Source organism: Coregonus clupeaformis, unplaced genomic scaffold, assembly GCF_020615455.1.
Source record: "Coregonus clupeaformis isolate EN_2021a unplaced genomic scaffold, ASM2061545v1 scaf1198, whole genome shotgun sequence".
Taxonomy (NCBI): Eukaryota; Metazoa; Chordata; class Actinopteri; order Salmoniformes; family Salmonidae; genus Coregonus; species Coregonus clupeaformis.
Window position 1 is genome coordinate 102,856 of NW_025534652.1, and position 25,782 is coordinate 128,637.

Sequence of the window (25,782 nt, forward strand, 5' to 3'; positions counted from 1 at the left end):
AACAGAACCCACAACAACCATGACTTTTATCACCATCTTCATCTGGATATTTGCCCTCTGTCTCCAAGGTAATATATTTTACAGAAAATGACCCGGATCATATAAATACATATATAACCTCATTACAGGTTTGTTGAATATGCTATACGGACAAATGAATGAACAATTGAATGCTAATTCTACGTGCCATCTCTGTTTCAGAGTCCAGAGGCCAGGTCACTGTGACTCAGACTCCTGCAGTGAAAACTGTTTCAGTGGGTCACTCAGTCAGTCTGAGCTGTAAGTCCAACAGTGCTATAGTCAGTGACAGCAATGGACACTATTTGCACTGGTATCAACAGAAACCTGGAGGAGCTCCTAAACTCCTAATATACTTGGCTAAAACCCTTCAGTCTGGGACTCCATCTAGATTCAGTGGCAGCGGATCTGGGAGTGACTTCACTCTGACCATCAGTGGAGTCCAAGCTGAAGATGCAGGAGATTACTACTGTCAGAGTTTACACTATCCCAACAGTGTCTGGGTGTTCACACAGTGATACAGAGCCGTACATAAACCTCCCTCAGTCAGACTGCACAGTGACTGTACTGCTACAGCTGGGACCTACTGCAGGTGCTGAGGGGAGGAGACAGTGATATGGATCACTGACTGAACTAAAATACACTGAACTAAATATATCAGTGATGCTGACAATAATGTCAATTTATCCACCTTTATGTTAAAGCATTCCTGAACAACCATAGTTCCAGACTACATACATTTCTTTCCCTTATGCTATGGCAAACATTTCAGATAATAAGTTGAATGGACTCCATCTATGTGAAATAATGTCTCACATTATTTCAAAGTTAATATCCCAGTCTCTGCAAGGTCCGCCAGTCAGGTAGTAAGTTTCAAGCAAAGATTCAACCATATTCACTGAGATTATATAACATGATTATAACCCATTAAAACAACCTGAGGTTCTGTCATACAAGAGACAGTGACACGGAAGACTGGTTAGTGAAGTCAACTTTGAATATGTTTAGAAAGCATCATTCAGATCACATGTTCCCCATCATCATCATTATTGTAGTGCACCTACAAAAGTTATTTGAAGTTCTGAAATACCCACACTACCAGTCCAATATGCAAAATAAAATGTACAGAAGTAAAGAAAAATAAAGTGATGTTACATCAGCATCAGAACCCCAAGATACAATCCCCATATGCACCTCACAACCAAATATTGATGTGATCATCTGGCATTATACTAACTATTTTGATGAGCAGGTTACTGACTGTTACATCTGTGGATAATACATGATGCTGGGTTCAGGCATTAGACATATCTACATTATGTATAATATCCATTTTATCAGTCATAGATTACATGGTGGAATATCTGTTATTGTACCCTCCCTGAATCCACCATAGAGGTTCAAACCAGTCCCCTCCCTCACATCTGGCCAAGTCCAGGGTATTTCAGGCAGTGAAACTGTTCAACTGCTAGACTGGTAGCTATAGGAGTGAAACTGAGATTTACAGAGACATGGCTGGGTGGTTCTGCTTGTCCCAGAATAGAGCAGCACTGTCACCAGATATTCACTCTGTTCCCAGGGGGATGGAGGTAGAGAAGACCAGGGGAAATATAATGCAGAAGGGTAGACTAAACAATGTTGAAAACCATTGCTAAAACATCTAATATAATAAAATCATATTAGGAATTAAACATTATAAATACAGTGCATTTGGAAAGTATTCAGACCCCTTGAATTTTTCCACATTTTGTTACGTTACAACCTTATTCTAACATTTATTAAATTGTTTTGTTGTCCCAATCTACACACAATACCCCATAATGACAAAGCAAAAACTGATTTTTAATTAAAAATAACACATTTACATAAGTATTCAGATCTTTTACTTTGTTGAAGCACCTTTAGCAGCGAATACAGCTTCGAGTCTTCTTGTGTATGACGCTACAAGCTTGGCACACCTTTATTTGGAGAGTTTTTCCCATTCTTCTCTGCAGATCCTCTCAAGCTCTGTCAGGTTGGATGGGGAGGTCTCTCCAGAGATGTTCGATAGGGTTCAAGTCCGGGTTCTGTCTGGGCCACTCAAGGACATTCAGAGACTTGTCCCGAAGCCACTCCTGCATTGTCTTAGCTGTGTGCTTAGGGTCGTTGTCCTGTTGTAAGGTGAACCTTCGCCCCAGTCTGAGGTCCTGAGCGCTCTGAAGCAGGTTTTCATCAAGGATCTCTCTGTACTTTGTTCCGTTCATCTTTCCCATGATCCTGACTAGTTTCCCAGTCCCTGCCACTGAAAAACATCCCCACAGCATGATGCTACCACCACCATGCTTCACCTTAGGGATGGTGCCAGGTTTCCTCCAGACGTGACGTTTGGCAATCAGTCCAAAGAGTTCGATCTTGGTTTCATCAGACCAGATAATCTTGTTTCCATGGTCTGAGAGTCCTTTAGGTGCCTTTTGGCAAACTCCAAACGGACTGTTGTGCCCTTTACTCAGGAGTTGCTTCCGTCTGGCCACTCTACCATAAAGGCCTGATTGGTGGAGTGCTGCAGAGATGGTAGTCATCCTGTAAGGTTCTCCCATCTCCACAGAGAAGCTCTGGAGCTCTGTCAGAGTGACCATCAGGTTCTTGGTCACCTCCCTGACCAAAGCCCTTCTCCCCCGATTGCTCAGTTTGGCTGGGCAGCCAGCTCTAGGAAGAGTCTTGCTGGTCCAAACTTCTTCCATTTAAGAATGATGGAGGCCACTGTGTTCTTGGGGACCTTCAATGATGCAGACATTTTTTGTACCCTTCCCCAGATCTGTGCCTCGACAATTCCTTCGACCTCATGGTTTTTGCTCTGACATCCAATGTCAACTGTGGGACCTTATATAGACAGGTGTGTGCCTTTCCAAATCATGTCCTACAATTGAATTTACCACAGGTGGACTCCTATGAAGTTGTAGAAACATCTCAAGGATGGTCAATTGAAACAGGATGCACCTGAGCTCAATGTCAAGTCTCATAGCAACGGGTCTGAATACTTATTTAAATAAGGTATTTCTGTGTTTTATTTTTAATAAATTTGCAAACATTTCTAAAAACCTGTTTGAGCTTTGTCGTTATGGGGTATTGTGTATTAATTGATGAGGACATAAAAAAGAAAACCAATTTTAGAATAAGCAGTAACGTAACAAAAGGTGGAAAAAGCACTACTGGGTGATCTGAAAAGTCATAGTCAATCGATCAATAATATAAAAATACTTTTGGCAAAAATGTTTATTTTCAAACAATGAGAATAGAAGGGTTCAGAACTTTTGTGAAACATCACAGTACAGTTGAAAAATATATGGCAAATAGAAATCCAATATGGATGGTGTTAAGAGATAGATGGGAGGTGTTGAATGGAGCTGAAGGATGGGACTAATAACAACTAACAACAACTAATAACAATAAGATACCTAATGTAAAGCATACTGTGTCCATAATAAGTAGATAGGTTATAGTTTGAGAGGTTTTGTGAAAGAGCACAGTTAGAAAGATATGGCATATAGAAGCAAACCAGATGGACATCATGAAAATGATCGGAGAGGTTGCGGGTAGAGGAAGTTCAGGAGTAAAAACAAACAAAATATAATTATTGTAAAATTGACTGTCCATAAAATGTATATAGTATGTATAAGTTGGAAGTAGAGGCCTAAGCGTTGTTGTTCACTAGTCTTCTCCAATTAGGGAAGGGGTGGTGGGGTTGGAAAGTAATAAAGGGAAATGTATTTTTTAAAAGGATATGTATATAAATACAGTGGGGAAAAAAAGTATTTAGTCAGCCACCAATTGTGCAAGTTCTCCCACTTAAAAAGATGAGAGAGGCCTGTAATTTTCATCATAGGTACACGTCAACGATGACAGACAAAATGAGAAAAAAAATCCAGAAAATCACATTGTAGGATTTTTTATGAATTTATTTGCAAATTATGGTGGAAAATAAGTAGTTGGTCACCTACAAACAAGCAAGATTTCTGGCTCTCACAGACCTGTAACTTCTTCTTTAAGAGGCTCCTCTGTCCTCCACTCGCTTTTATATCAATCAATCAATCAATTTTATTTTATATACCCCTTCTTACATCAGCTAATATCTCGAAGTGCTGTACAGAAACCCAGCCTAAAACCCCAAACAGCTAGTAATGCAGGTGTAGAAGCACGATAACAAGTTCAAACAGGTGCCATTAATACAGGTAACGAGTGGAGGACAGAGGAGCCTCTTAAAGAAGAAGTTACAGGTCTGTGAGAGCCAGAAATATTGCTTGTTTGTAGGTGACCAAATACTTATTTTCCACCATAATTTGCAAATAAATTCATAAAAAAATCCTACAATGTGATTTTCTGGATTATTTTCTCTCCATTTGTCTGTCATAGTTGATGTACCATGATGAAATTACAGGCCTCTCTCATCTTTAGTGGGAGACTTGACATTGGCTGACTAAATTATTTTTTCCCCCACTGTATGTACAGTGGGGGAAAAAAAGTATTTAGTCAGCCACCAATTGTGCAAGTTCTCCCACTTAAAAAGATGAGAGAGGCCTGTAATTTTCATCATAGGTACACGTCAACTATGACAGACAAATTGAGAAAAAAATCCAGAAAATCACATTGTAGGATTTTTTATGAATTTATTTCCAAATTATGGTGGAAAATAAGTATTTGGTCATCTACAAACAAGCAAGATTTCTGGCTCTCACAGACCTGTAACTTCTTCTTTAAGAGGCTCCTCTGTCCTCCACTCGCTACCTGTATTAATGGCACCTGTTTGAACTTGTTATCAGTATAAAAGACACCTGTCCACAACCTCAAACAGTCACACTCCAAACTCCACTATGGCCAAGACCAAAGAGCTGTCAAAGGACACCAGAAACAAAATTGTAGACCTGCACCAGGCTGGGAAGACTGAATCTGCAATAGGTAAGCAGCTTGGTTTGAAGAAATCAACTGTGGGAGCAATTATTAGGAAATGGAAGACATACAAGACCACTGATAATCTCCTCGATCTGGGGCTCCACGCAAGATCTCACCCCGTGGGGTCAAAATGATCACAAGAACGGTGAGCAAAAATCCCAGAACCACACAGGGGGACCTAGTGAATGACCTGCAGAGAGCTGGGACCAACGTAACAAAGCCTACCATCAGTAACACACTACGCCGCCAGGGACTCAAATCCTGCAGTGCCAGACGTGTCCCCCTGCTTAAGCCAGTACATGTCCAGGCCCGTCTGAAGTTTGCTAGAGTGCATTTGGATGATCCAGAAGAGGATTGGGAGAATGTCATATGGTCAGATGAAACCAAAATATAACTTTTTGGTAAAAACTCAACTCTGGCCGTGTTTGGAGGACAAAGAATGCTGAGTTGCATCCAAAGAACACCATATCTACTGTGAAGCATGGGGGTGGAAACATCATGCTTTGGGGGCTGTTTTTCTGCAAAGGGACCAGGACGACTGATCCGTGTAAAGGAAAGAATGAATGGGGCCATGTATCGTGAGATTTTGAGTGAAAACCTCCTTCCATCAGCAAGGGCATTGAAGATGAAACGTGGCTGGGTCTTTCAGCATGACAATGATCCCAAACACACCGCCCGGCAACGAAGGAGTGTCTTCGTAAGAAGCATTTCAAGGTCCTGGAGTGGCCTAGCCAGTCTCCAGATCTCAACCCCATAGAAAATCTTTGGAGGGAGTTGAAAGTCCGTGTTGCCCAGCGACAGCCCCAAAACATCACTGCTCTAGAGGAGATCTGCATGGAGGAATGGGCCAAAATACCAGCAACAGTGTGTGGAAAACCTTGTGAAGACTTACAGAAAACATTTGACCTGTGTCATTGCCAACAAAGGGTATATAACAAAGTATTGAGAAACGTTTGTTATTGACCAAATACTTATTTTCCACCATAATTTGCAAATAAATTCATTAAAAATCCTACAATGTGATTTTCTGGGAAAGAAAATTCTCATTTTGTCTGTCATAGTTGACGTGTACCTATGATGAAAATTACAGGTCTCTCATCTTTTTAAGTGGGAGAACTTGCACAATTGGGGCTGACTAAATACTTTTTTTCCCCACTGTATGTATATGTATTTATATGTATGTATGTGTATATGTATGTGTATGTATATATATGTATATAAATTATATATTTGCGAGAAAAAAAAACATATGGGGGATTGGAAGTAATGCAGACAATTACATTGATTGAAGTTAAAATCTATCTGCAATATTAAAGCTGATCTACCCCATATATGTTTTTGAAAGAAATTGAAAAAAATATATTTTTTTTATGTGGAAAAAGGGAAGGGGTCCGAATACTTTCCGAACGCAATGTATATATGTTATTATAATTAAAGAAAAATAAAGAAAGAATTAAACATTATAAATATATATGTTATGGAAAGTAACAGTTTAGCAGTGTGAGTTCTGAGAGCAGATCTTAGAGGTTTATTATCAAATATCACTAATTATTATCACTGGTATTGGTGCTACAGTATAACAGGATCATTCAGTTGTAGAAATGATTGCAGAGTATTTGTTGTATGCCCTTTTAATTCTGTTTGAAATCATGAGAGTAGCTATATGATACAATGCTGAAATTATAAAAGAAGTTGATTGATATAAATTAGTATGAAATGTGTTGCCTTCATGAGACAGTGATCACTGGAATCCTGATTAAAGTAACTCTTGTGCTTATATTTAAATTAAAACAAGCTGTATTTGAACTCAGAGTCAAGAAGACATGTACAACATAATCTCAAAATACTTCAATTAGCACACAGCACTACTGATATTATTCACTATTATACTGTAACATTAAGCTCTAAGAACACTAATGTTTCCAGAACTAGCACCACGTGGGGACTCTCTAGACCCCTACAATGGCTTCTCCTGCCCCTAGACAGTACATTGACTTCTCCGGAAGGTGACTGAACCACTGGTGTCGTCGTGGGTGACACTGCAGGTGTCCACCTCTCCCTCTTCCCAGAGTGCCTTACTCAGCTGTTGTCAAACACGTGAGTGGGAAAGTCAATTTATCTGATTATCAGCTGTTGTCAAACACTTGAGTTGTAAAAGACGAGTGAATTCTATTTGATCAAACGCAAAAATGAGTATGCAGTTGAAGTATATAGTAGGCTAATATGGGTATTCGGACATGGCCACTGTGTTATCAGTGACCAAAACCATTTCAGATCGACAGTAAACAGCATAAACAACTAGCTACAGTACAAAGAACAACCAAGCACAACTTAGAACAACCAAACACTTAATCTATGAAGAAATAGGCAAACCAAAAAAGTCTGGCAAAACATGAAAGGTATATTCATACTTTACAGTTTAGCAATAAAACACTGGCGGTTTCCCGGACACAGGTTAAGCCTAATCCAAGACTAAAAAGCTTTTTCTTTAATGGCGATTCTCCATTGAGTTTACTTTTTATTCCAGGACCAGGCTTAATCTGTGTCTGGGAATACGCCCCTAAATCTAGAAAGACATGTATTGAACAGATACCATATGTAGTCTGGATACAGCATAATTGAATATTCACAATGTCAAATCTGACATGAAACGTCTATTAATTTATGTCAAATCTACAAGGCCAAAATGACTTCAAAATATTATTCAAAACTATAGATGAAGTTCACCTTTAAACCATGGCTGTGTTAACATGTACTATGAATACAATACAAACTGTTGCTTATATAATATAAATAGTAGTAGCTACATCTTGACAGAACAATGAGTTGACCTGCAATACTGTATATGAAAATGTGTTATTTTTATATCATATGTTAGAATATTTTTATTGCTACAAAAAGTTGGTGGTATGTGAACAATTCTCTCACTTCGGTGACTCTACAATTTACCAATCTACCAATCTGTCCACGGAAATGTTGTTCAATATCATGATTACATTTAGTTTAATCAGAGAAGAAAGACATCAATGGACGTGCTTTTTAGCACCAGTCTTGTGCCACTTCCAAAAGTCCTCCACAGTGATTCATTCTGGTGAAGTCTCCATACAAAAACCTCCTTCACACAAGAGTGAGAAACCTTCACACACAGAGCACTCTCAGTACCACCCTGATAGTACTGAAGTACTAGTATAATACAATAGGGACTGATAGTACTGAAGTGCTAGTATAATACAATAGGGACTGATATTACTGAAGTACTAGTATAATCAAATCAAATCAAGCTTTATTTATACAGCACATTTCAGACATGGAATGCAACAAAAAGTGCTTTACAGGAAGAAACGAATAAAAAACAATGAAAATAAAAGCTGAAATATTTACTACACAACAAACGTAATATAAAAAATCAAAAGAATGACACAAACTGAACAACTAAAAAGAACCCAAAGGAAAGCAAAGCTAAAATATGTGTTTTAAGACCTCTTTTAAACATGTCCACAGTTTCGGCCCCCTCAGGTTCTCTGGCAGGCTATTCTGGAGGCTGGGGGCATAATAACTAAAGGCTGCCTCTCCATGCCTCTTGGTCTAGGCTTTGGGATAGATAAAAGGCCAGTGCCAGAGAACCTGAGGGACATACTGGGTACATAACTTAAAAGCATGTCTGACATGTAGTGGGGTGTCACAATCGTGGATTGATTTAAAACCAATCTTAAAATGTATTCTAAAACTCACAGGCAGCCAGTGGAGAGACCTTAAAACCGTTGTAGTGTGTGCTTTCCGTCTGGTCTTGGTCAGTACCCGTGCTGCAGCATTCTGTGTGTTTTGCAATTGACCAATTGCTTTCCTGGGTAGACCAGACAGGAGAACATTACAGTAGTCAAGCCTGCTCTGTATCAGCCTGAGAGAGAAACGGCTCACCTTGGCAATGTTCCTCAGGTGGTAAAAAGCTATTTTGCTCACATTCTTAATGTTTGGTACGAAATTTAGTTCAAAATCTAAAATAGCACCTAAGTTTTTTTTCCTGGTGTTTTATTTTTATTGACCATGAATTAAAATGTGTGGCTAGATTTCTCTCTGTGCTTTGGCTCAACTAATAAGTACCTCCGTCTTGTCTTGATTTAGCTGGAGGAAGTTGTGAGCCATCCAAGTATTTAAATAACTAATACAGTCTAATAATTTACCAGTGGAGCTAAAATCCTCGACACAGAAATGTAAAGTTATGTATCGCTGCGCAGCAGTGAAAATCAATGCTGTGCTTTCTGATAACGCTTCCAAATGGTAACATATATAAACTGAAACAGTACCGGACCCAAAAATCGAACCTTGTAGAATGCCACCTGTGAGATGTATTTTCTCTCATTTGATGGTCACCAAGGGTGTCAAAAAAACCTCGACCGGTTAAATAGGTCCTCAACCAATTTAGAACTGGACCGGAGAGGCCAACCCACCTTCCAGTCTGTCCAGAAGGACATCATGGTCAACAGTACAATAGGGACTGATAGTACTGAAGTACTAGTGTAATACAATAGGGACTGATGGTAATAAAGTACTAGTATAATACAAAGGGACTGATAGTACTGAAGTACTAGTATAATACAATAGTGACTGATAGTACTAAAGTACTAGTATAATACAATAGTGACTGATAGTACTAAAGTACTAGTGTTAAACAATAGAGGAGATCCTAAACTCCTAATATACAGGGCTAAAACCCTTCAGTCTGGGACTCCATCTAGATTCAGTGGCAGTGGATCTGGGAGTGACTTCACTCTGACCATCAGTGGAGTCCAGGCTGAAGATGCAGGAGATTACTACTGTCAGAGTGAACACTATCCCAACAGTGTCTGGGTGTTCACACAGTGATACAGAGCCGTACATAAACCTCCCTCAGTCAGACTGCACAGTGACTGTACTGCTACAGCTGGGACCTACTGCAGGTGCTGAGGGGAGGAGATGATTCAGTACAATGACACAGTGTGAAGTAGAGCTGAACAACAATAGAGTCAAACTAGAGCTATGTCTAGAAGACCTTAGATCATAACTGATCACTAAATGTTTCTCCTGACCATTAACTACATGTTGACTCTGAGTAACTCAAGGAAAACCATCAACCAGTCTGAATAGAGATGATGTGCAATGATCAAAACCCCTTAAGATGACCTGTGTTTTGAATAGCTAGAATTTAATCAACATGATTCAAACACATACAATGAAGCCCCTAAACATTACCCATAAATCCTCCCTCACACCACTGTGGTAGTTCCAGAGAGCAGCAGGAGACTGGAGACATCAGAGATCTGAAGATCTCCCCTTTAGAGCAGAGTCAATCAGCAGCATCACACAGTTCACACAGAGACTGAAGTTACTAACCCTGACACTTGGAGGGAGACAGAAAGCAGATACTATCTGGTCTAATTTTTTATTTTTTAATATTTTTTTTTCACCTTTATTTAACCAGGTAAGTCATTTGAGATCAAGTTCTCATTTACAACTGCGACCTGGCCAAGATAAATCAAAGTAGTGCAATAAAAACAACAACACAGAGTTACATATGGGGTAAAACAAAACATAAAGTCAAAAATACAACAGAAAATGTATATACAGTGTGTGCAAATGTAGCAAGTTATGGAGGTAAGGCAATAAATAGGCCATAGTGCAAAATAATTACAATTAGTATTAACACTGGGATGATAGATGTGCAAGAGATGATGTGCAAATAGAGATACTGGGGTGCAAATTAGCAAAATAAATAACAATATAGGGATGAGGTAGTTGGGTGGGCTAATTACAGATGGGCTGTGTACAGGTGCAGTGATCGGTAAGGTGCTCTGACAACTGATGCTTAAAGTTAGTGAGGGAGATAAGAGTCTCCAGCTTCAGAGATTTTTGCTATTCGTTCCTTTGATAATTTTAATTACACAGTAATAACAATATGCTCCATATTTAGATGTATATAGTCATTATATCAGTCCCCATTCAGCACTTATATCAGAAACCATTTCAGTGATTACATAGATATCATGTTTCTACATCACATCAGTCTGACTGTCCAGGAAGACTACTTACATGTAGGACACTTTACTGAAACATGGTGGATGGGGAGAAGACCAGAAGATTATTTGCATAGTGATGATGCTCTGCATAGACAGAACATGCTTCAGTGGTCTGGGAGTGTTTATAGCCCTGTGAGTTTAACACTTCATGACTGAGAGCTGTCCTTCATGAAAACAGAACCCACAACAACCATGACTTTTATCACCATCTTCATCTGGACACTTGCTCTCTGTCTCCAAGGTAATATATTTTACAGAAAATTACTTGGACAATTGCAATATTAGGCTATATAACCTCATTACAGTTTAATTAAATATGCTACAAGGAAAAATGTATTAACAATTGAATGCTATTTCTACATGACATCTCTGTTTCAGAATCCAGAGGCCAGGTCACTGTAACTCAGACCCCCTGCAGTGAAAGCTGTTCTCCCAGGACAGACAGTCTCTCTGAACTGCAAAACCAGCAGTGATGTGTATGGTGCAGGAGGCTCTCCCCGCCTAGCCTGGTACCAACAGAAACCTGGAGGAGCTCCTAAACTCCTTAATACTATGCTACAACACTTCAGTCTGGGACTCCATCTAGATTCAGTGGTAGTGGAACTCATAGTGACTTCACTCTGACCATCAGTGGAGTCCAGGCTGAAGATGCAGGAGATTACTACTGTCAGAGTTTCCACTACCCCAACAGTGTCTGGGTGTTCACACAGTGGTACAGAGTCGTACAAAAACCTCCCTCAGTCAGACTGCACAGTGACTGTACTGCTACAGCTGGGACCTACTGCAGGAGCTGAGGGGGAAGAGACAGTGACATGGAACACTAGATGAGGTCAACTGCTGACATGCGACAATATGGTTAGAAAGCAATCGTTCAGTTCACATGACCATCATCATCATCATTAACATCATCATCATGGTTTTAACTTGTTATATTTGTCATGGCCTTTAAGTGTGTATAACATTTATTTGAAGTTTTGAAATACATTACCTGTCAATATGTAAAGCAAGATCTACAGATGTAAAACAAAAGGTGTTCTGACCTCAACATTACTTCAAAGTTACAATCACTTCTGCCCCCCAAAACAAGTCCCAAAATGGACCTCAACCAAATGTCTGATTTAAATTGTGATCTTCTACCGTTATATTAACTGTTTTCATGAGCAGGTTACTGACTGTTAGATCTGTGAATGAGACATGATGCTGGATTCAAACATGAGACACATGTACACACATACACTATCTATGTAAAGTATAATATCCATTTTATCTGTAATTAATTACATGGTAGCATATCTGTTATGAGTCCCTCCCTGAATCCACCATAGAGGTTAAAAACCAGTCCACTCCCTCACATCTGGCCCAGTCCAGGGTATTACAGGCAGTGAAACTGTTCAACTACTAGACTGGTATCTGTGGGAGTGAAACTGAGATTTCCATAGACAGGGCTGGGTGGTTCTGCTTGTCCCAGAATAGAGCAGCACTGTCACCAGATGTTCACTCTGTTCCCAGGGGGTTGGAGGTAGAGAAGACTGTCACTACACTATAAGTAGCGGCTTTCAAACTCGGTCCTCTGGACCCAAGGGGTGCACGTTGGTTTTTGCCCTAGGTTTACACAGCTGATAAAAAAATTATAAGCTAATCATTCGAGCTTTGATAATTTGAATCAGCTGTGTAGTGTTAGGGTAAAAAACGAAATGTGCACTCTTAGTCCCGAGGACCGAGTTTGGGAAACACTGCTACATCTTGAAGTAGTACCACTTGTAATATTTGTAATTTAAAAATATATATATTTAGCGTCGAATCACAGCCTATAACACACGTAGAGTCCAAGATATCGGTTGACTGTTTGATAGTTCTTCTTTTATTACTGTAAAGTCTGTCAAGTCAAACATGTCTGACACAGACTCAGTATCCTTATGAATGAAGACAGTCAACTACTACCATGGCAGAAACTCTTCTATTATATCATAGTATATTGTGATAGTATTAAATATTGGTCAAATATGATGTTAGAGTGAGTTTTAGACTTGACAGTTTTTAAAGACACCATTAATCAGCCTTACTGAATACATATTTTTCCAGAATATTGCAAATATACAGTATCTATGATCCAGTTTATTAATAAAAACAACAAAAATATGCATTCCAAAAAGAAGTCTTTATTTAAATCCATTATCACAAAATTGAAGCATCAAAGCAAACATGATAGTGAATAAAAGCAGATCACATTAAATCTAAAACTAACAAAATCTCAATCTACCGAATGGATTGACACATGAACTCAAGCCTAGCCCCTGTTAGTCCACACCAGAGTGATCACTAAATCAGAGAGAACGACTTATTTTAGAAATAAGCAAGTCAAAGCAGAGGAACCAGCATCCCCTCTCCACAGAGGTGTGACTGAGGGGTCCACTGCAGAACAGTCAGCCCTCCTCAGGGTCTTGATGACTGAAGTCTGGGATTTCTGCTGGGCTTCACAGGTCACCCTCTCCTGCCTTGGTCCACTCCCTGGGCAGTGAGAGTCAGGTGCTGCTCCAGCTGTACAGCGCCCTTCTCATGGACCCCGGGACTGGCCTCCTGCTTCTTGCTGGTCCCGCCCACTTTCAGCTCATGTTCCAGTCTGAGGGGGAAGCCCTTGTTGGCCAGACACGTCAGTGTGGCAGTTGTTGTACTGGACAGCTCCTCACTAGAGGGGGGCAGGACGGTGAGGGTGGGGGAACTGTTACCTGGAACAAACAGAACACATCAACTAAGTAACTACATCAAGTACAGTTACAGTAAGAGCTTATCTTCAGCAAAGGACAAATCAAAATAAAGTGATTTGGAAATGCCTTCTAAATATTAATGTAAAAGTTAGATTGGTAAAAGATGTGGATAAAAACACAAACTGTAATATGATAAAGCAGAATAATGAACCGAACAAGTATTAAGTAAGTAGAGTTACAAGTCATACAGCGTCAGTTATACATGTCATACACATATTATTTAGGAATTGATCTGATCAGAATAGCCTTCTCATATTCATAGTATTTGCAAAATCTGAGCATAAATTAGTTTTAATCACATATCAACCATGTTAGTTCATGAAGTTGGTTACAAACATAACTGAGACCTTTTGTCTTCACACTAACAGTGAAGGCTACCATGAACTCAATACAACAATAATGACTACTATATCCAATGCTATTAAATAGTGATCCTACTGTCATGAGCACTCTCTCTCCCTGGTAGCAACATTAATTGCATTCAATTATCTTCCACTCTGCTCACCTCCCTCTCTCTACTCAGCCTAACTAGCTCCACCTGCCCTGCTCTGCTCTTGTTACCTGGCCAGCTGCACTGCATTTCCCACTCACCATCCTCACCTTGCCTCACTCTGTTCTAATTACTCTGCCAGCTGAACTGCATTTCCCCACTACCTCTCCCAGTATATCAAGCCCTGGTTTTCAGCCAAGCCCTGTCAGATCGTCTTCAAACCCGGACCAGTAACCTGCCTGTCTGCGCTCTGACTCCTGTTTGTGATACCGATCCTTTCTTGACTGCCTCCTTGTTCTACTGCCCCGTCTATCCCAACCTGCCTTCTGGACCTCGACTACTCTCCGATCTTCAGCCCCTCCGGTAACTTTCGTTTCTGCCTTCTGTCTCTCACCACGATATTTGCCCAGCCCAGATCTGTACTTCTGCCTGCCATTCATATTGCTGCTGTGTGTGTGTGTTCCCCCAGGTCTCCGACCACCAGATGAGCGTGCCCAGACGTTTCACCACCCTCAGCCCGATCACGCCGCTCCATCACTGGGGAACACACACACTAAGCACTTGGACTGGACACCCCCGGACATTTGGCGACCCCGAGCACAGGTACCCACAGGAGGGCCCTGAAAGACCCCTGACACCCCTGGGACTCCTCTTCCCGCCTGTAACCTTGAATAAAGAACTCTGAATTTGAACTTGCGCTCTTGGGTCCTCTTCTGTTCGTGACAGAACGATCTGACCATCATGGACCCAGCGCACTCCCCTGACCACGATGGAGGAAGAGCCAGAGAGGACTGCCCTACAGCGACTGGAACGCTCTGAGGGGAGACATAAATCGGATGGCTGGCGACATCGCTTCCCTTCTCCAGCTATTCAACCAGCAGCAACAACAGTTCCAACTGCAGCAACAACAGCTAGCCCAAGCCCTGCAACTACTCTCAAGCCCGGCTACTCCACCTGCACCCCCCCTGGTCCTTTGTTCCTGTACCACCGATACTCCTTCATCCCTCCGCTGGAGGTCCCAATGCTGCAGGCCCGGCAGTGCTGCCACCAGATCCCACGCTCCTGAACCAAGGATTGGGAACCCGGAACGCTTTTGATGGCAACCAGAAGCAAGTAAGACCATTCTTGAGCAGCTGCCGAATCCAGTTTGCACTACAGCCCAGGACTTTCTCAACAGAGGGAGCCAAGGTGGGGTATGTCATCACACATCTCACCGGTCGAGCTCGGTTGTGGGGAACGGCGGAATTCGACCGCAAACCCCAGCCTGTGCCTCCTTCAGTGCCTTTGAGGAGGAGATGTTAAAGGTCTTTGACCTAGGCTCGCCAACAGCCGAAGCCGCACAAGCTCTGCTCACCATCCGTCAGGGCAATCGGACAGTGGCAGACTTCTCCATTGACTTTCGTACCCTGGCCAGTCAAAGCTCGTTTAACCCAGAGGCACTGGTGCAAGCCTTCCTCCATAGCCTGGCGGACTATATCAAGGACGAGCTTGTTTCCCATGACCCGCCCTCAACGCTTGATGCCGCCATTGACCTTGCCGTCGCATTGACCGCCGTATACAGACCCGGGAGGAGGGAGAAGGGCCGTCTCAGTCAACCTGCCATCCGTACTCGGGTTGAGTACCGCTTCTGTCCAGCCCCTGCCTGTCAAGTCCCATAGCCAACTCAATCAGCCTGAGCCCATGGAGATTGGCCGTGCCTCTCTGACTCCCGAGGAGCGTCGGCGCCGTCTAAGCTCCAACCTTGCCTCTACTGTGGTGGCGAGAATCACCGTGTCGCTACTTGTCCGGCAAAAGCCGCAGCTCACCAGGTGTAGGGGAGATCCGGGTGAGCTCAACAAGCCTTCAGTCTCCCTCCATCCGAAAGACCCTGCTTCATCTCCGCCTTCAGCTTTCTGACAAGACTCATACATTGGCCGCCCTTGTGGATTCCGGAGCCGAAGCAAACATCATGGACCCTGAGCTTGCACAGCAACTGGGCGTGAACCATCATCAACTGACACAACCCATTCCTGCACGCAGCCTGGATGGGCATCATCTTGGCACTGTCACTCATATCTCCGCCCTGTGACAATCCTGCTGTCAGAAACCACCAGGAGTCCATCCAGTTTCACCTCTACACTCACCTGGCCAACCACTCATTCTTGGATACCGTGGGTCCGCCAGCACAACCCCCCACATCGACTGGGAGACAGGAACAGTCCGTGAGTGAAGGAGTTGTCACAGACCTGTTTAAGGGGGCCACCTGCCCGTTCACCGGGAAGGATCTAGCGCTACTCCGACATATCCAATGTTCCGGCCTGTTACCACAGCCTGAAAGAGGTGTTCAACAAATCCAAGGCGACATCTCTACCCCCACACAGACCCTATGACTGCGCGATTGATCTCCTGCCTGGCACAGCACCTCCCAAGGGTCGTCTGTATTCACTGTCAGCCCCGGAAAGAAAGGCCATGGAGGACTACATTAATGACTCTCTTGCCTCCGGGATAATTGGACCGTTGTCTTCCCGCAGGAGCGGGATTCTTCTTGTCGGCAAGAAGGACGGTTCTCTTCGTCCATGCATAGATTACCGGGGTCTGAACGACATCACGGTTAGAATGCTACCCACTGCCCTTACTTGCCTGCCTTCGAACTGCTGCAGGGAGCCACTGTATTCACTAAGCTGGACCTTCGCAATGCCTACCATCTGGTGCGGATGAGGGAGGGAGACGAATGGAAGACAGCGTTCAACACACCAACCGGCCACTATGAATATCTCACATGCCCTTCGGCCTCACCAATGCCCCAGCAGTTTTTCAAGCTCCTAGTGAATGATATCCTCAGGGACATGCTAAATACGTTCAGATGTGTACCTTGACGATATTTTAATATTCTCAAAGACTCTGTCAGAACACACGCACCACGTCCGGTTGGTCCTGCGCCGCCTGCTGGAGAACTCTCTTTTTCGTGAAGGCAGAGAAGTGCGAGTTCCATGCCAAGACCGTTTCATTCCTGGGGTATGTGGTGACCGAGGGCAGCATTCAGATGGATCTCACGAAGGGTGTCGGCTGTCACTTCCTGGCCAGTTCCTGAGTCTCCGGAAGAAGTTGCAACAGTTCCTGGGCTTTGCCAACTTTTACTAGGAGATTCATCAGAAACTATGTAGCACAGTGGCTGCACACCCTCACGGCGCTAACCAGCACTAAACAACCGTACTCAATGGACATCAGCTGCTGATAAGGCCTTCAATATCCTCAAGACATGTTTCACTTCTGCTCCCATCCTCCAGATGCCAGATGCAGCAAGGCAGTTTGTGGTGGAGGTAGATGCTTGGACGTGGGAGTGGGTGCAGTGCTTTCAAAGAGCAGCTGAGGATGGCAAGATGCACCCCTGTGCCTTCTACTCCCGTCGGCTAACCCCTGCCGAATGCAACTACGACATTGGGAACCGCGAGCTGTTGGCTGTCAAGCTCGCCCTTGAAGAATGGCGGCACTGGTTAGAGGGGTCAAAGGAACCATTCGTAGTGTGGACAGACCACAAGAACCTGGAGTATATCCAAACAGCCAGGAGGCTGAACTCCCGTCAACAGCGGTGGTCTCTGTTCTTTACGCGCTTCAATTTCACGCTCTCCTACCGCCCGGGATCTCGCAACATCAAACCTGATGCTCTTTCCCGGATGTTTCAGAAGGACGAGACCACCGCCATGACAGCTCCCATTCTTCCCAGCCACTTGGTCGTAGCGGCCTCACCTGGGAGATCGAGAAGCAGGTCATGGAGGCTCTTCGGGACCAGCCAGGTCCAAGCACCAGCGCTTTAACCGTCTGTTTGTTCCAGCAAATCTCAGGTCACCTGTGATTCAGTGGGGCACGAATCCCGCCTGGCCTGTCATCCCGGCATCACTCGCACCTTCATCTGGTCCGCCAGCGGTTCTGGTGGCGGGGGATGAGACGGGATGTCCGAGAATTCATCCGAGCTTGTCCCACTTGTAACCGAAACAAGACTCCCAACCAGCCTCCTGCTGGGTTGCTGCAACCCCTACTCATACCCAAGAGGCCCTGGTCCCACGTTTCACTGGACTTTGTTACGGGCCTTCCGCCCTCTGACGGACACACAGTCATCCTTACCATTGTTGACCGCTTTAGTAAGATGACCCACTTCGTGCCCCCTTCCCAAACTACCCTCTGCTAAAGAGACCTCCCCAGGTGGTCCTGGAACATGTGCGTTCGGTATCCATGGCCTACCCCAGGATATAGTGTCAGACCGGGGCCCGCAATTCTCAGCAACCTTTTGGAAGGAGTTCTGTCATCTCCTTGGGGCCACCGCCAGCCTATCGTCTGGATTCCACCCGCAGTCAAACGGCCAGACTGAACGCATGAACCAGGAGCTGGAGAAGGCACTGAGGTGTGTGGCTTCCCAAAATCCCCGGGCCTGGGCTCAACACCTGCTCTGGGTGGAATATGCCCATAATTCACTCACCAGTTCCTCCACCGGGCTCTCCCCCTTTCAGTGTGTCTACGGGTATCAACCTCCACTGTTTGCCAGCCAGGAGGCGGATGCCACCTGTCCGTCTGCTCTTGCGTATGCCCGCCGCTGCCGCCGCACTCTGGGCCCAGGCTCGCACTGTGCTCCTGAAGTCTGGAACCAGCTACGCCAGCGGTGCCAACCGACGGAGGACCCCAGCACCTACTTACCGGGTTGGTCAGAAGGTCTGGCTGTCTGCCCGGGATCTGCCGCTGCCGGGTTGTATCACGAAAGCTGGCCCCTCGCTTCATTGGTCCTTTTCCTGTGCAGAAAGTCATCAGTCCAACGGGCGGTCCGACTTCAGTTGCCCGCTTCCATGCGGGTCCACCCCACCTTCCACGTCTCCAAGGTCAAGCCGGTCCATGAAAGTCCCCTGGTCCCTGCAGCTCCGCGCCACCTCCTCCGCGCCTCGTAGATGGCGGTCCTGTCTTCACCGTCCGCGGCTGCTCCGCTCTAGGCGAAGGGGTAGGGGTCTCCAGTACCTCGTTGATTGGGAGGGATATGGTCCAGAGGAGAGGACCTGGATCCCGGCCAGGAGGATAGTGGACCGGACCCTTATCACTGACTTCCACCGACTACATCCTGATCAGCCTGCAATCCGTAGGGGCCGTTCCAAGAGGGGTTCCTAGCCGTTCGGCCCGCCCTGCTCCTGTCTCAGTGCCTGTCCTGTCTCCCGACCGTGACCCTCCAGCTCCTTCTGAGGATGAGGAGATTCACTCGGACCGCTCGGAGGAGTTCTGACCCGCCGCCTGCTCCCCCTCCACCCTCCCGGCATGATGTTGTTCTTGGGACTTCTGGGGCCGTCCCTTGGAGGGGGGGGGTCCTGTCATGAGCACTCTCTCTCCCTGGTAGCAACATTAATTGCATTCAATTATCTTCCACTCTGCTCACCTCCCTCTCTCTACTCAGCCTAACTAGCTCCACCTGCCCTGCTCTGCTCTTGTTACCTGGCCAGCTGCACTGCATTTCCCACTCACCATCCTCACCTTGCCTCACTCTGTTCTAATTACTCTGCCAGCTGAACTGCATTTCCCCACTACCTCTCCCAGTATATCAAGCCCTGGTTTTCAGCCAAGCCCTGTCAGATCGTCTTCAAACCCCGGACCAGTAACCTGCCTGTCTGCGCTCTGACTCCTGTTTGTGATACCGATCCTTTCTTGACTGCCTCCTTGTTCTACTGCCCGTCTATCCCAACCTGCCTTCTGGACCTCGACTACTCTCCGATCTTCAGCCCCTCCGGTAACTCGTTTCTGCCTTCTGTCTCTCACCACGATATTTGCCCAGCCCAGATCTGTACTTCTGCCTGCCATTCATATTGCTGTTGTGTGTGTGTGTTCCCCCAGGTCTCCGACCACCAGATGAGCGTGCCCAGACGTTTCACCACCCTCAGCCCGATACGCCCGCTCCATCACTGGGGAACACACACTAAGCACTTGGACTGGACACCCCGGACATTTGGTGACCCCCGGAGCACAGGTACCCACAGGAGGGCCCTGAAAGACCCCCTGACACCCCTGGGACTCCTCTTCCCGCCTGTAACCTTGAATAAAGAACTCTGAATTTGAACTTGCGCTCTGGGTCCTCTTCTGTTCGTGACACCTACCAAAATTAAGAGTTATTGTCTGCAATCATACAAATCAGACAAAAATAAACCTACAATTTAACATTTCGATTCAATAAACATTTATTAGAACGAAGGGTCAGTCAAAAGCAATTAAAACATTTTGAAAATCTAAAATCGCAATATTTTCATAGACAGAGTGTAAGAATAACATACTTAATAAATGTAATCAGAAAGAAATATCAAGTGAGCTTGTTACTTACTTCCAACATCTAGTCTGGTGCCGCTACCAAAAGTGTACCACAGTGATACAATCCCTATTACTGCTGGTACAAAAACCTCTCTGTGTTGTGATGCTGCAGCTGTTACAGTGAAGATCACTCATACAGAATCATAATCAACACAAATACACTTTAACATCTTCCAGGTAGAACAAACACTTGATATAAGCTATTTCTAGATAATACAAATATGATTTGTGTCTTAAATCCAGATATGAGTATTTTTTCCTTCTTCTGTGTATCAGGTGTTCTCCTAGTCTGTAGGTACAGTCCAGCATTAGATCCAGTGTTGCTAGTATTCCTCCATATTGTTCAAATGAAAGACAACAGCAGCAGCAGTACTGATAGTGATCCATGTTTTATATTCCTTTATTAAAGATGTTGATCTCAGATTTAACAGTTGTGGTAAAGTCACAGACAGACAACACTACCAGAGGAATCCTACCAGCTTTAGTTTAGAGAAGTGTTCACTAACTGATTAGAGGAACTTACATAAGAGACCAAGCATGAGTGAACAGACAGTTAATTATGTCTGATCATCATCAGAATAAAAATAAATGGTGGTGTGACATAAAAAGTTGCCATACATAAGTTATTTGAGTAAAAGTTGCTGTTTGATGTTAGAGCGTTGGCCTAGTTACCAAAAGGCTGCTAGTTCAAATCCCCAGGACGACATGGCGAAACATCTGTCGATGTGCCCTTTAGCAAGGCACTTAACCCTAATTGCTCCAGGGTCGCCGTTTATAATGGCAGATGCTGGCCGTGACCCCACTCTCTGAGGATGTCTCAGGGGGAGTTGGGATATCCCCCCCCAAAAACATATCCAATCCCCGTATAATACACATGTGTGAAATAGGACAAATATAAGCACCCACCTAATTACTATTATTAGAAAAGCAAACGTATGCAAGATAATTATATTCTTATGATGGGAGCCTACTTGGAAACTGAAATAGATTTGAAACACTCATTTGCATAATGCATCTGCTCTAAGAGTGTTTATAGCGCTGTGAGTTTAACACTTGATGACTGAGAGCTGTCCTTCATGACAACAGAACCCACAACAACCATGACTTTTATCACCATCTGGACACTTGCTTTCAAGGTGGTACTACTACTCTCTCCTCCTCCTCCTCCTCCTCCTCCTCCTCCTCCTGACAGGGAGAGACTAGCTGGAGGAGAGAGGCGGGTCAGCTTCCACAACTCTATAGTAGGAGAGGAGAGGGGAGAAGAGGAGTGGAGAGGCTCATCAACTACTACTATTACTACTACTACTACTACAACAACAAAAACAACAACAACTACTACTACTACTACTACTACTACTACTACTACTACTACTACTACTACTACAACAACAACAACAACTACTACTACTACTACTACAACAACTACTACAACTACTACTACTATTACTACTATTACTACTACAACTACTACAACTACTGAGGAGAGGAGGAGAGGAGAAGAGAGGGGAGAAGAAGAGAGGAGAGGGTCGGCTACTACTATTACTACTACTACTACTACAACAAAAACAACAACAACTACTACTACTACTACTACTACAACAACAACTACTACTAGATATGTTTTAAGATCTCTTTTAAATATTTCCACATTTTCGGCCCCCTCGGGTTCTCTGGCAGGCTATACCTGAGGCTGGGGGCATAATAACTAAAGGCTGCCTCTCAATGTCTCTTCGTCCTAGGCTTTGGGATAGTTAAAGGCCACTGCCAGAGGACCTGAGGGACCTACTGGGAACATAACTTAAAAGCATGCCTGACATGTATTGGGGTGCACAATCGTGGATTGATTTAAAAAACAATCTTTTAAATTAATTCTAAAACTCACAGGCAGCCAGTGCAGAGATCTTTAAAGCGCTGTAAAGTGTACTCTACGTCTGGTCTTGATCAGTACCCGGTGCTGCAGCATTCTGTATGTTTTGCAGTTGACCAATGGCTTTATGGGTAGACCAGACAGGGAGAGCATCACAGCAGTCAAGCCTGCTTGTATTGAAAGCATTGATGAGTCTCTCTGTATCAGTCTGAGAGCGAAATGGCCGATCTTGGCAATGTTCCTCAGGTGGTAAAAAGCTATTTTGGTCACATTCCTAATGTGTGAATCGAAATTTTATTCAGAATCTAAAATAACACCTAGGTTTTTTTACCTGGTGTTTTATCTTTATTGCCCGTTAATTAAAATGTGTGACTAGATTCTCTCTCTGTTATTTGGCTCCAACAATAAGTACCTCCGTGTCACGCCCTGACATAGAGTTCGCTAGTTGGTTTTGGTCAGAGTGTGAGTATCTATGTAATGTGTAATTCTATGTGAGATCTAGTATGTTTAGATCTATATTGGTCGGGTGTGGTTCCCAATCAGAGGCAGCTGTCGATCATTGTCTCTGATTGGGGTCATACTTAGGTAGCCTGGTTGCCTACCTTAGTTGTGCGATCTTGACTCGTGTTTGGCTTGTTGTGTGTAGCCACTGTTGAGCTTGCAGCTACGTTGCTTTTGTTGTTTTGTCTAGTGTTTATTCGTTCTAATAAACATGTACGCATACCACGCTGCACCTTGGTCTGACCCGTATCTCAATGAACGTAACAGAAGATCCCACCAAACAAGGACCAAGCAGCGTGCCCAGGAGAAGCATAAATCATGGACTTGGGAGGAGATATTAAATGGTAAGGTTTCATGGACATGGGAAGAGATCCATGCTGGGATGGATCGCCTCTTGGGAGCAGACAGAGGCAGCAAGGGAGGAGAAACGGCAACTTAAAAAGACTTGGTCACGAAGAAAGCCTGAGAAGCAGCCCCCAATAAATTTTTTTGGGGGGGCACACGGGGTGGACGCACGAGGTAGCAGGAGGCCGTGAAAGTGCTGACTGTAGAGGAGGAGGGCGCTTCTAGAGGTCCTCCGAGACCTGCGGATCTGCAGTTTAAGAGAGGAGGCCACCACATTACGGGGGCTGATAGTGAGAATTGAGCAGGAGAGCTCCCCTTCAAGAGGAGGCGCTGCAGGAGGCCCGTAGGGAGAAGGAAGTAGTGGATGCACGGAGAGAGGAGCTGGTCAGGCAAAAAAAGGAGTGTGTGTTCATTGAGGAACCAAGGTATGCGGAGATACGCACTGTGTCACCAGTGTGCATTCACAGCCCAATACATCCTGTGCCAGTGCCCCGCACGGGTCGTGCGAATGTGGGCATCCAGCCAGGACGGGTTGTGCCAGCTGTACACTCCAGACCTCCCAGTACGCCTCCACGGTCCAGTATATCCTGCTTCGGTTCTACGCACTGTGTCACCAGTGCGCCTCCCCAGCCTGGTACGCCCGTGCCTGCTCCCGCACCAAACCAGTGGTGCGCGTATCCAGTCCAGTACGACCCTGTACCTGCTCCCTGCACCAAACCAGTGGTGCGTGTATCCAGTCCGGCACGGCCCGTGCCTGCTCCTCGCACCAGACCAGTGGTGCGTGTTCGCAGCCCGGTGCGGCCCATGCCTGTTCTTCGCACCAGACAAGTGGTGCGTGTCCGCAGCCCGGTAAGCTTCTCCACTCCAGTGCCAGAGCAGTCCGCTCCACCGGGGCCTAGTCCAGCTCTGATCAGCTGCTCCAGTCCAGTGCCAGAGCAGTCCGCTCCACCGGGGTACAGTTCAGCTCCGGTCAGCGGATCCACTCCGGAGCCAGAGTAGTCCGCTCCACCGGTGCCAAGTCCAGCTCCGGTCAGCGGCTCCACTCCGGAGCCAGAGCAGTCCGCTCCACCGGGGTCCAGTTCAGCTCCGGTCAGCGGCTCCACTCCAGGCCCAGACGTCAGCCCCTCTCCAGGTTCGGGGCCTCCCACACCAGGGTCCAGACAGGGCTTGGTGCATCGTGGGAGGAAGGAGAGGGGAAGGATCGCGCCGAGGTCCAGACCAGACCAGACCAGGGGTGCAACGGGGAGGCAAAGAGGGAGAGGTCATCACGCCCGGAGCCGGAGCCGCCTCCGAGGCTGAATGCCCACCCGGACCCTCCCCTAATGAGTCAGGTTGGTGCGGCCGGAGTATGCACCTTTGGGGGGGAGGTACTGTCAAGCCCTGACATAGAGTTCGCTAGTTGGTTTGGTCAGGGTGTGAGTATCTATGTAATGTGTCATTCTATGTGGAGATCTAGTATGTTTAGATCTATATTGGCCGGGTGTGGTTCCCAATCAGAGGCAGCTGTCGATTGTTGTCTCTGATTGGGGATCATACTTAGGTAGCCTGGTTGCCTACCTTAGTTGTGGGATCTTGACTCGTGTTTGGCTTGTCGTGTGTAGCCACTGTTGAGCTTCACGTTACGTTGCTTTTGTTGTTTTGTCTAGTGTTTATTCATTCTAATAAACATGTACGCATACCACGCTGCACCTTGGTCTGACCCGTCTCTCAACGAACGTGACACTCCGTCTTGTCTTGATTTAGCTGGAGGAAGTTGTGAGCCATCCAAGTATTTAAATAACTAATACAGTCTAATAATTTATCCATGGAGTTGAAATCCTCTGGTGCCACAGAAATGTAAAGTTGTGCACGCTGCGCAGCAGTGAAAATCAATGTGGTGCTTCCTGATAACGGTTCCATATGGTAACATATGTAAACTGAACAGTACTGAAACCAAAATCGAACCTTGTAGAATGCCACCTGTGATTTGTATTTTCTCTTAATTATGGTCACCAAGGGTGTCTAAAAACTCTCGACAGGTTAAATAGGTCCTCAACCAATTCAGAACTGGACCGGAGAGGCCAACCCACCTCTCCAGTCTGTCCAGAAGGACATCATGGTCAACAGTACAATAGGGACTGATAGTACTGAAGTACTAGTGTAATACAATAGGGACTGATAGTACTGAAGTACTAGTATAATACAATAGGGACTGATAGTATTGAAGTACTAGTAAAATACAATAGGGACTGATGGTAATAAAGCACTAGTATTATACAATAGAGTATAATACTAGTAAACACCTTATTTACTATGCTAAAACACTTCAGTCTGGGACAATTGAAATATATTAGGCTATATAACCTCATTACAGCTTAATTTCATATGCTACATGGAAAAATGTATTAACAATTGAATGCTATTTCTACATGACATCTCTTTTTCATAATTGAGAGGCCAGGTCACTGTAACTCAGACCCCTGCAGTGAAAGCTGTTCTACCAGGACAGACAGTCTCTCTGAACTGTAA

The 25,782-nt window shown here is 44.8% G+C and overlaps 1 long non-coding RNA gene across 1 annotated transcript; it reads left to right on the top strand.

The window, feature by feature from the left end:
- LOC121579027 lies at positions 1 to 25,782 on the top strand. The gene is made up of 3 exons (XR_006659380.1): positions 1 to 68; positions 11,376 to 11,389; positions 25,715 to 25,782. It is a non-coding gene; the product is annotated as an uncharacterized LOC121579027 (long non-coding RNA).